The sequence below is a fragment of the Patagioenas fasciata genome, chromosome 4 (assembly GCF_037038585.1).
Source record: "Patagioenas fasciata isolate bPatFas1 chromosome 4, bPatFas1.hap1, whole genome shotgun sequence".
Taxonomy (NCBI): Eukaryota; Metazoa; Chordata; class Aves; order Columbiformes; family Columbidae; genus Patagioenas; species Patagioenas fasciata.
This window is the reverse complement of record NC_092523.1, coordinates 16,751,655-16,762,815: the sequence shown is the minus strand read 5'-3', so window position 1 is coordinate 16,762,815 and position 11,161 is coordinate 16,751,655.

The following is an 11,161-nucleotide window of genomic DNA, read 5'->3' as shown; positions in this document are numbered from 1 at the left end:
AGAATTAGCTTATAAAGGAAGTCTTTCCCCATAATCCCTTCAGTAAGCATGTGGGTTTTGCCTTCGTGGGCTCAGATGATTGTTCTTTATATTTTCCTTGTTTTCATCATCCTGTAAATATGCATTGAAGGTATTCGCAGCTGAACTTTGTGATATTTTATTATACACAAGAGAGATTATTGTATTTGGTTTATTTTTTCTTTAGTGTTTGTTTGCATGTGTTTTCAACTTGCTGCTCTTTGGCTTCATTAACTAAGCGAATAACACATTGGAAAAAACAAGCTAGTTATCATGAGCAATTTATGCAGTAAAACTGCAATCTTTGCTTTCTCTGGGTATTGAAGATACCTATCTTCAGTAAGTGTCAATAGAATAATGGAATAATAATAACAGAACAATGGAATAGTTAATTTAAAAGTTTAAAACTTTTAAACCCCATTGTTTTTCAGTAACCTGATGCGCGAAAACTTTTTTCTTCTGTTCAAAGATGACCTTGATTCATCAAGAATAAATAAATGAGGTGAGCGCAGAGTCAGTGGCTCTGGAAGGTGTCCTTGCTGCTGATTTTGTAACACCTCGAACTACATAAGGAATGTCCAAGACAAGTAAATGTCAAGCATCCTTTCAGCAAGCCTTGGCAGCCTCATCATGACGAATAAATAGGACAAGCAGAGTTGAGCTGGCAGCAGAAAAACCAGTAAAAGCACATACTCCCAGTGGTTCAGAAGGTGGTAGTTTCTTTCCCAGTATGAATGTGAGAATGAACTCACTCACTGCAAACGTTCTGGCCCAAGAGTATTTCTATGAGAGGCATAAGTAAGATGATAATGGTGCCTTAGTGAAGAAGGGATGAAACAGTATTCCCTGAACCGGGTGGTGGGAGGGGAGCACAGAAGAGAAAGCGAGATGAGGAAGGATTAAGTGAAAAGCCACGTATTTTCCAGGTGTCTTGCATCCCCTTAGGTCTGTGGAGTGAGCTGGATTTCACTTCTTTCCTAAGCAGTTTTCCCAGGCAGATGACCTTAAGCTGACTGACTTTATTCCACAGGAATGCAGTGCCCTCAGCAGGACCCTAAGGAAATGCATTTAGTATTTCCACTGAGATTGCAGGCAAGTCTTATGGATCTGTGTCCTTGTTGAACTGTTTTGCTAGTGGTTATTTTTGCTTTCTATAAGGAAAACTACAGTTTTTAAAATACTGTGTCTCATAAGCTGACAGCCAACTTTTGGAGCCCTCTGAGCTACATGAATTTCCAAGCTAGCAAATCTAAACTAATCCTGCTTTTACCCAGGTGTGTCCACTCTGCTGCCAGCATTTACACTAAATCTTTGGGTGGGGTGATTAGATAGTGGGTGTAAAAGATCAGAAGACAGAAATACTTCAGGCCTGTAATTGCCAGCCTCTGCTTTGATACCATGTGTTGCAACAGGGGACTTCTATAAGAATGGACCTGTATTATGTATAATTTATCAGGCTGCACATGTACTGCTGGGAGCATGGTAAGAGAAGAGCAGCTAGCTCCTGCTGCTACCTGCAAGTTCTGCGGATGGTATTTTTGAGGCAACAAGGGATAACAAAACACCCCCCGGCCATTCCCAAGGTCTGATCACTCAAAAGCTGAATCTATTCTTTTCTTTTTTTACTGTCCATCAAATGTAGATAGTTCTGGCACCCCAAACACGTCTGAGGACACAATGAATCCTTCACGGAAGAAATTGCTGGTAAAAGGTGGTATGCAGCTGGTGGGACAGAACCTGTCCAAAACAACAGTGACCTGCAAACACAGGTAAGAACATCCATGTTGTGCATCTTTTCAGTGCTTCTAGGAAACTATGAAAATCTTTCTTCCTTGGTAAGTAAAAAGTTTGTTAGAAATATTTTATGATTGTGTGTTTTGCCTGTGTTTCGGTCATTCCTCACTGGCCTGCATGTCTTGCCCAGGTGTGCTGTGCAGCCTGGTAGAAATGGAAACAACTGCCCTGCCTTCAGTGGTAGTGAGCTCAGCTATACCAGCTGTGAATTTGTCTGTGTGATAGAGTAAAAAGGCTGCTTCAAATGCTACACAGCTCAGGAGTCATGAAGACTCATTTTAACGTGATGTCTAGATTATGATCATACCACAGTATTCACAGTGCCACTAATCACTCCTAGTTTTGTGGACACCTGTAATTACTGGCTGTCACTTCTCAGTAGAACTTATGAATGAAAGAATTTGAACTGAAAAGAGCAGAAGGTGTTACAATAATTAAATAAATTATGTCTTTCCTGGCTTTTGTTGGAGTAGCAGTGGCTCTCATCTCATTGCTTCACAGATTCACAGGGTAAATGCTGTCATAACAATTAGAGTAGGTTTGAGATGAACACTGAAAACAAAATGATAAATGGGCTGGGATAAGGAAACCAGCTAGTACAAAGTGACAGCTGTGAAGAACTGTCTGCCATCCAACTGCATACACCAGCTCCTGCAAAAAATGCATTTGTAACTCAGTGCCTCGGCATCCCCCTCAGCTCTCCTTTCTTGCAACTCCTCTACCTGCAACAGCATGAGCTTTCCTGCAGAGCTGTGTGCTGGGGAAAGGGCACGAGCACTTGCAAGTACATAGGACAGTTATTCCACCTGTATGTTGCTCTGTGTGGCAGCCCCTGCTGTGCCTGCCCTAGAGCTACAGGAGGACAAAGGGACTGACAGACAGACAATGGTGCCTTAACTCTGAACCTGCACTCACGGCCACCTCAAGGACATGAAAAATGCCCCATTTGTGTCTTCTGCAAGGCCATATCCACCACTGGGAACACAGACTGTGTTATGCTCCTGTTTACTAGATGAGTTGTCTGGAGAAGCTCTGACCACCAGCATTCCCTTCCCAGCCCCAAATCTTTTTTTCTTTGCTGGTTGCTGTTGCCCAGTTGTCATCATCGGAGTGGTGGCCTTATTTTGCTCACTTTGATGTTACCTGATACAAACTTCTACTCCGATTGCAGTTTCTTCTCTAGTAAATTCCTTAAGGTTACTTCTGATGACAAAACGCCTCTTTATATGTGAAGCCTGAGCATCAGATATTAGAGAGGGTTAATCTCCTCCTTACAGGACAGTGTGGGTTCCACTCACAGTGACACATATTCTATCTAGGCAGGACCTCCCACTCCAATGGGATGTAAATGTATGAGTAAAATAACAAGAACAGCAGTTCTGCAGCCCAGTCCACTAGACTTTGGTTGAAATTGTTCAATAAATTCACATATTTGGGGGGAGGGAAAAGGCTGGTACGTGTAGGAACAGACAAGCAAACCAAGCAATTGCATAGGCCTCCTTTCATCTGCAAAGCAGGATCAAGATAAATTATTGTCCCACTTTACAAGGGTGCAAATGACTGCAACATCAATGATGCAAAGTGCTGTGCTGTGGTAAATAACAGTATACTGACATATATCTATGTAAGTATATATCTATTGCAACTGCCAGTGCAATATAAAATCTAGCTGATTAACCAGGTTAACAAAGGCTTTCAGACCTTTGTCAGCTAATCTGGTATTGCAATGTTTCATCTTCTGTTTTCCTAATATCATCAGCATTTTCTCAGTTCTTTGTAACGATATCATGTACTTTCATCTCTGCCTCATCATACACAGAAGCTCTCTGAAGGTTCATGAGCCTTTTCTTGTTTTCCTGTGTAGGTTGCATGTAGAGCACAGGGCTCTGCTGACATCCAGCAACTCTGCCCTGTGTTAAATCCTGTGGCAGGTGCAGAGATGGACTTTGCATCCTCTGAGCAACTAAGCTGAGAGTTTGGTGCATTTGTCTTACAGCTCTGGTCTGTTCTGTTAAATTGTTCCATCCTTCAAAAGGATTTAATTTCTGTCTGAGCTACGTCCAACTAGTTCACTAAAGCGACCACTAAGGGAGAGGTAAAACTGCTAGAGTTTAAAGACACATGCATTTGCATTTTTTACCCTTTTATTTTACACACTTGTAGATTTCATATCAATAAGATTTGAGACCTGAACTCTTCTTCTAATTATCCTGAAAAACTGTAGATAAACTAGTTGTGCAGCAGTCCTCAAAAGTAAAAATGCTGTGCGTGCATGTGGGCACACATGCACGTTGATTCATTGCTACTGAATTTTGTGTGAGGTGCCCCTGAACTATTTCCTCAAAAGAATCAGTAATGCCTTAATTGTTACCTGCCTCTGAGTTGCTAATGAACACTTCTGAACTTGTTAATACATCCAGTTTTAAGCACCCAGGACTGTGCAGTCCAAATGGAAACACCATTAGACCTTAGGCACTCTTATGTTTAAGAATTATAGCACAGAAAGTGGTGTGAAATTGCTTTCTCAAGGCCAGATACTTATATTCATCATAAAAGTGACTTTGCTCTCTGTGGGTGTTCTGAGTATGGCCACTTTATTTTGGTGTAAGTAAGGATATTGTGATCAGTATATGCTTCCCTAGAAAGGAGGAGAGGTGTGCAGAGGGACCACTGCCTTCACCTGCTGCTGTTGTCACTTGGGTAGCAGACATACTGCGTCCCATCACTGTTGTCACTGCATCCAGCTGTGGATGCTCACACATTGCTCCATGCCGGTGGCACGTTCAGGGGTTAACTGCCCTTACAGCACGCAGGTTTGAAACTGCAAAGTCATCTTGCTGCTTCAAACACAGGTCATCTGCTGAGCGCTGCAGGTGAGGACAGGCCCACCTGACCGCAGGGCGCCAGGCCCAAGCTTCCCAACCCAGAGTGCAGGAAATAATCCTGGAAAACAGCACCCGCGAGTCACTATTTGCAGTTTGCCCAGTAAGGGCTGCTGGAGCTTTCCGGCTCTTTCATCTGTATCACTTGAAAGCAGCCTGGTTTTCCACGTGGAAGTTATTCATTTTGTTTCATGTGCTGCTGAGGGGTTGAGGTGGGGGAAACGAGAGTGCTAGATCAGCCTGTGCTGACAAGCGCGATGCTTGTCTCCTCTCAATAACCCATTCTGCTCTCTCAACCAGAATGTACTGTTTTTTTCCTATGCATTCTCACACATGAGCAGAATGTGGGAGAAGCAAATGTCACCACTGTGCCTTGTAGCTTTGTCAGTGACCTTTTTATTACCCTACATGCACTCCTATGCTGTGACTGCTTCTCATCTCAAGACTCATGCAGGAAGTTGAGGATAGAAAGAAAAAAGGAGGGAGAGAAAGAGAGAGGGGGAAAAAAAGAACAATACAGATATAATCTAACAAATATGAAAATGATTCTGCTTTTTGTGTACACAGCATGAAGAAGCACGCGTATGACGTACCTAACACTGGACCGCATCCCAAGGCTGATGCACCAGTTCTGAACTGTAGAGCCAGAAAAGCCAGCACAGAGGCACATCACAGAGCAACATTTAAAATGAGAAGTCTTAATTCAAGACAAAACATTCCTGCATTGCACGGGCTCACACCAGTTATTTCTCCTTCCCTCCACCTTTTGCCTCCTGTTTCTGAAACCCAATACTTGTGCACTGCTGAAAGGCCTGGTGGGTATGTCTTAAGGCCACCAGCACACAGGTGTTTCATACCTGTGAGAGTCACTGGATGGTCTGATCCATCTCTCTGTCACCTGCCAGATCTGCAGCAGGGAATAAGCTTAGATGGGCATGGGACAGTGCCCAGTGGACCCACTTGGGTTGCTCAGGGAGATCCGCCCTCCGCACCCCCAGCTGCTCTTGCCATCTCCTGCAGCTCGCTGCCTCAGCCCCACTTCTACGCTTTGAGTTTGTCCACGGAAAATCAACCTGCCAGACTGATCAGTTCATTGCTCAGCTGCTGAGCACCAGCACTGACTGGGTTGTCTTTCAGTGACTTAGTGCAGTAGAGGAGTGCTGCTTCGCTATTTTATTGAGGATGAATTTTACTGAGGATGAATGTTTATAAATATGTAAAGCGTGAGTGTCACAAGGATGGAGCCAGGCTCTTCTTGGTGACAACCAATGGTAAGACAAGGGGCAATGGATACACACTGGAACGCAGGAGGTTCCACTTAAATTTGAGAAGAAACTTCTCAGTGAGGGTGACAGACACTGGAACAGGCTGCCCAGGGAGGTTGTGGAGTCTCCTTCTCTGGAGACATTCAAAACCCACCTGGACATTCCTGTGTAACCTCATCTAGGTGTTCCTGGTCCAGTGAGGGGATTGGACTGGATGATCTTTCAAGGTACCTTCCAATCCCTGACATTCTGTGATGCTGTGAATTGATCTAGTAGTAGTTTTGTCAAAACCCATGGAGTCAGTAACCCATTTCTAGTTGTTAATCAGCTGGATGAGGGATTTTATTGTCAGAACAGACAGTTAGTCAGAAATTACTGCTTAGGAAATACTGAGAAATGGCCTTATGAAGGAAAACAGATACACAACTGTAGATGCACCCAGTTCACGTGACAGAAACATTTGTGACTGAATGACTGTGGCTTTTCCAGAGACCCAGTATGTGTGACCCCAGGGGACACTGAACATCAAAAGAGCCCAAGCACACGAATTCACTGAAGGACAATCTTCTCAAAGCACTAGCGTGGTCCTATCTTGATGGGCAGGAAGTCGAAGTTGTGGCAGGAGGCCAGCTTGGCCAAATCAGGAATTCCTGACAGAGCTTAAATGTCGGAAGAAAGTGGAGGGAGAGAATAGAGGCAGGGATGGACTATCTGGGAGGAACGTAGAAGCATTGCACGGACTGTTACATTATGTGATAAAGCTCAGCTGCACACCCACAAAGGAGCTCAGAGAGATAATGGTGGGTGGGGAAACAAAATAATACCCTGCCTGGCTCCCCCCAGGTGCATCACAAGGCCCATCTGCTCAAGCCCAGAGGAGCACCTGGGCACAAAGCCAGCCAAGAACCCAAATTAAGGACTCCTGAAGAACAACCACCTTATCCAGATCCCTCTAGGGCTGTCCCAGCAGAGCCTTAGGCCCAATATCCAAGCATGACACCCATCACCATGAGCACTGGGAGCAGCTCTCTGGATCACCTTTTGGACTACGGTGCTTGCTGTCTAGAGGTGGGATGTATTGTGGATGCAGGGGAAAAGCAGTTCATGATCACATGGGATGACTTAGAGGATGTTTAGAGTGGAAAGCAAAGGTGGGACAAGAGAGAGGTTTAGGTAATTTAGGAGGAACAAGAGTAGTAAAATAGAGGGGTAAGGGAATAAAAAAGGCAACTGCACATAAATGGTTGGCTGGTCAGTTCACTTGGCTGGCCATGCCCTGTGCCTTTCCAGGGCCCACAACAGAATTTAAGATCCCCAAATTCATGGCTTGCTTCTTCCCTCAGTGTTGTGCTCTGCTGAAATAGCACTGGAAGAACTAGATTTTAAGTTGCTTTTTCTAGGACTTTGATTTATGGACAGTCAGATTATTTCAGTAGGATCAAGTATCCAGTGAGGTATATTGGCAAGCATATGGGTGTACACTGATCTTCCTCAGAAGTTGTGACATCTGCCCTTCAGCTCAGATGTTTCAAACTGTGCTACAGTTTTGAATACCTCACAATTTAGTAACTTTACAATGGGTTGTGCATTTAAAGCAGGGAAGGGGTCTTTGGGAACAGCTATTCCTTAATCATTCTCTGCACAGACGTGCACAATCTAGTTCCTTTCCCCTTGTCTGTCTGATTAGCACTTTCTTCTCCACTTGTTTCTGTGCAAGTTCACTTGTAGCCTCGTGGAGCCATGACAGTACTGACCGCTGTTCAGTGTGAGGAAGGGTAACAGACACTAATGAGTGATCTTTTCTTTGTTTATTGCAAACAAAGATCCAAAAGGGTCCAAAAAGTTCCCCTGCTTTGGACCAAACATCTCCCTCCCATTTCTCTGCTTGTTTCCCTTGTTGGCTGTCTTGCTTGTCAGCCCATCTGCTCCTTCCCCTTCGCCTGGAGAGCCTGGCACTGGGACAGGTCCTTCCCAAGCTTTGCTGCTGCCTGAAGAGTTTCCTGCTGTCACCAGGGCTGCTTGTTGCATTTTGCAGCTCCCGATTGCTTTCTCAGCCAAAGTGATGGGTTTGTAACAAAACAAAGTCATGGCTGCGGTTTGTGCATGGATTTTCTGATGAAGCAAGGGAACATACCAAGAGATGCCCGAGGTACAAACACACTGCTGGTGGGGAAGGTGTTGCAGTGGGGACACAAGCTCTGGAGTAGCTCCAGGAAACAGGCTGCTTCATTCTTCTGTATCACCTTCACCTTTTTTTGATATGTCTATTTATACATGTCAGAACATGGTGCCCTAGACAAATTTTTAAAAATTACATTTAAGAGTATAGTGTTTAAAGCACTGATCTGTAGAGTGGGAGACACCAGTGTAATGAAGCATGCATTCGGCATCAATCAGGCTATGAAGAAAATATTTTTACTCAAGAAATGTTTAATTTGTATGAAACGGAACAGCTGCAATAGAAGAGATTGCTAGAAAGTGAGAGCTATACCAAAGCCATAACCTTCCAGTCAAGGATCTTACCGTGATTTCTGATGAGGTTGCTGTACTTTTTTGTGCAAAATATTTTTCAAGGTTTAGTTTTATTCCAGAAGAAAGGCAAATGCAGTAACCTCACCAGCTTTAATGAAATCAAGTGCTTGTCTTCTGGCCAGGGCTAATTATGATGCTGCTCACACATTCTGAAGGGAAATGCCCAGCAGGCTCCCATCCCACTGAGGCAGCCAGGGAAACAAAGTTCATAGAGAAGTATGCTCTGCAAGCCCAGGAATGTGTAAATAGCAATTTTATCCTAAAAGAACTGTATGGGGTAGATCTGTCACTTGGAAAGGATCCATGTGATGGTACAAAGGTCAAAAAACAAGAAACTTGAAAAATGAGATCTTTCCTGGTTTCCAACTATGTAAAATATGCTTTTGTATACATGTGTATAAATATTTGTCCAAGATTTGGTGCTGTGGCTTCCAAGTTTATCGGTTATGTTTACTGTCCTGAACTTCTTTTTGCGTGATAAATGCATCATGCACTTTGCTTACCATAATTCCTTTTTCATATTATTCCAGCAGCTCTTTTTTATTTAAACCCATGCTAATGGTTAGTGGTGAGACAGAGAGTTCAGGGTGAAAGCCCAGAGCATTCATTCTGCTTTGTGGAAATACCAACTCTGGATTTTCTGGCACCTTTCGTTAAAACAAAGGGAAGAGTAAGAATGAAGCACGACACAGGGCAGCATGTCCTACAGTCGCGATTTGATACTGCAAGACTAAAATTTCCATGGAATACTTATTTCTGCACATGTGCTTCTTTGCTTGCTGCTCTTCAAAATGGCATAGCATGACCTAGGAGCTCTGGCACACCTGTACCCTGATTTAGTGTAGTATATAGAATACCTGTAATTTTCTTAGCACTGCTCTCTTGAGTTTACCTGTTGCAAATGGGAAAAAACTTCCTGCAGTTTGGTAGACCAGCATTTACCAAATTCTTGACCTAGAATTCTCGTTTACACCTGCAATACTTCACATTATTTGTTAATTATTTATTCAAGCACTCATTAGCACCTGATAACAAATCATAACAGGTGCAATCACTAAGAGATGCCCAAGCGAACACAGCTACTGGATTAAGAAATACTATCTCTTTGTTCATTATTGTAACTAATGGTAAAACTCAAGTTACTCCAGACCTACAGTTCTGGAGGACTCCCTCTGTGTGACCACATTTACCGCTTACACAGTGCAGAAGTATTCCTAGTCAGGTGGCCGCAAGTAAAGGACTAGTTATTTTACTTCACTGCATGCTACTGAAAGGAAACACGATTATAATTTCCTCCTTCGTTTTCCTTGTATAAAACTTCCAACATCTTGATTTTTCACTCACATACTCTGCTAAAAATACAAAGTAACTCATCTGAACTGAGCTTGAACTGCGCTGCTGCAGGAAGGGAACAGAGCTCGCCTCTGAGCTTGCCTTTGTAATTCTTGGGCAACTACAGGCAATCGCGTGCCTGCAGATTATAAATAAAATCTGGCAGACTATATTCTTCACCTTTTAAATAAAATGGCAAGTAAATATAGACTGGGCAGAAGCTGGAATTAGGAAAAACCTGAAAATCAGGACAACACTTGTAAAGTGCTTGAGACACCCTAACATGTGGCTAAATTAAGATACTGTGAGTCTCCTACTGAGCTATTTTAAACCAAGCTTCTTGGCTCTGTTAAAAGCACCCTGCTTCCACTTTACACGCTGAATTATCAGAATTACTTCTAGCTAATCCAATGAAAATAAAACTATCAAAGAGTTAGATTTCTTTCAACGTTAAATATTATAAAACTTGATGTTTCAGTTCAAGTTTCCCTATATTTGAGACTGCTGATCAGAAACACAGTCATGTCAGCTGAATATCACATCAGGGCCAATAAGACAAAAATAAACACCAGCAGTATAAAAGGGCAGAGAGGTGAACAAGTTGTCCTTGCTTTATTCTCATAACTTCTTACTCCAGAGCACTCTAGAGTTTGCATTTAAAGTAGACAGAGCAGGTGTGAGCAGACGTATCTGTGTGCATGCACATATATGTTTAAAAAAGGAATTACTCTGAATTAGAGTGCGGCTTTTGTCAGATACAATGACTGGAACACATGCAGCAGAAAAAAAAAGGTAGGTTAGCAGAAGGGGAGATTATATTTATTTCTATATAGGAATGAAGAGCATAACTGAGTTATTAATTGGACCATAAACAGGCAAAGACAGAAAATACTACTTTAGTATCAGTAGCTTCTAAAGGTCTGTCTGCATCTGCAGAGCACCTTGTAATGCTCCTGTACATGGTGCTTTCATTTGCCATAAGTAATTCGATATTAACAGATTTACAAAGGATTGTGGCATCCAGCTGAATTCAAAATTATGTGATATACATAATGTTTTCATATGGAATATTTCCCCCCTTGAATTCAGGTCCAGAGACAGCTGTTTTTGCAGTACTGATAGTATAAGTATGAATGACTGAAACATTTTGAATCTACATTTGAAGCACCCTGCTGAACATTGCCAGGCTTGCACGAGTTTATGGAAAAGGGCAGATGCCTTTTGGACACTATGATTTCTCCAAATTTGGTGCAGCTGTTACGTGAGAAATTGGTAATCAGAGCATTTACTGAGTGTTCAAGACAGAGCACAGGCATACCTAGCTGATTCTCACCACAT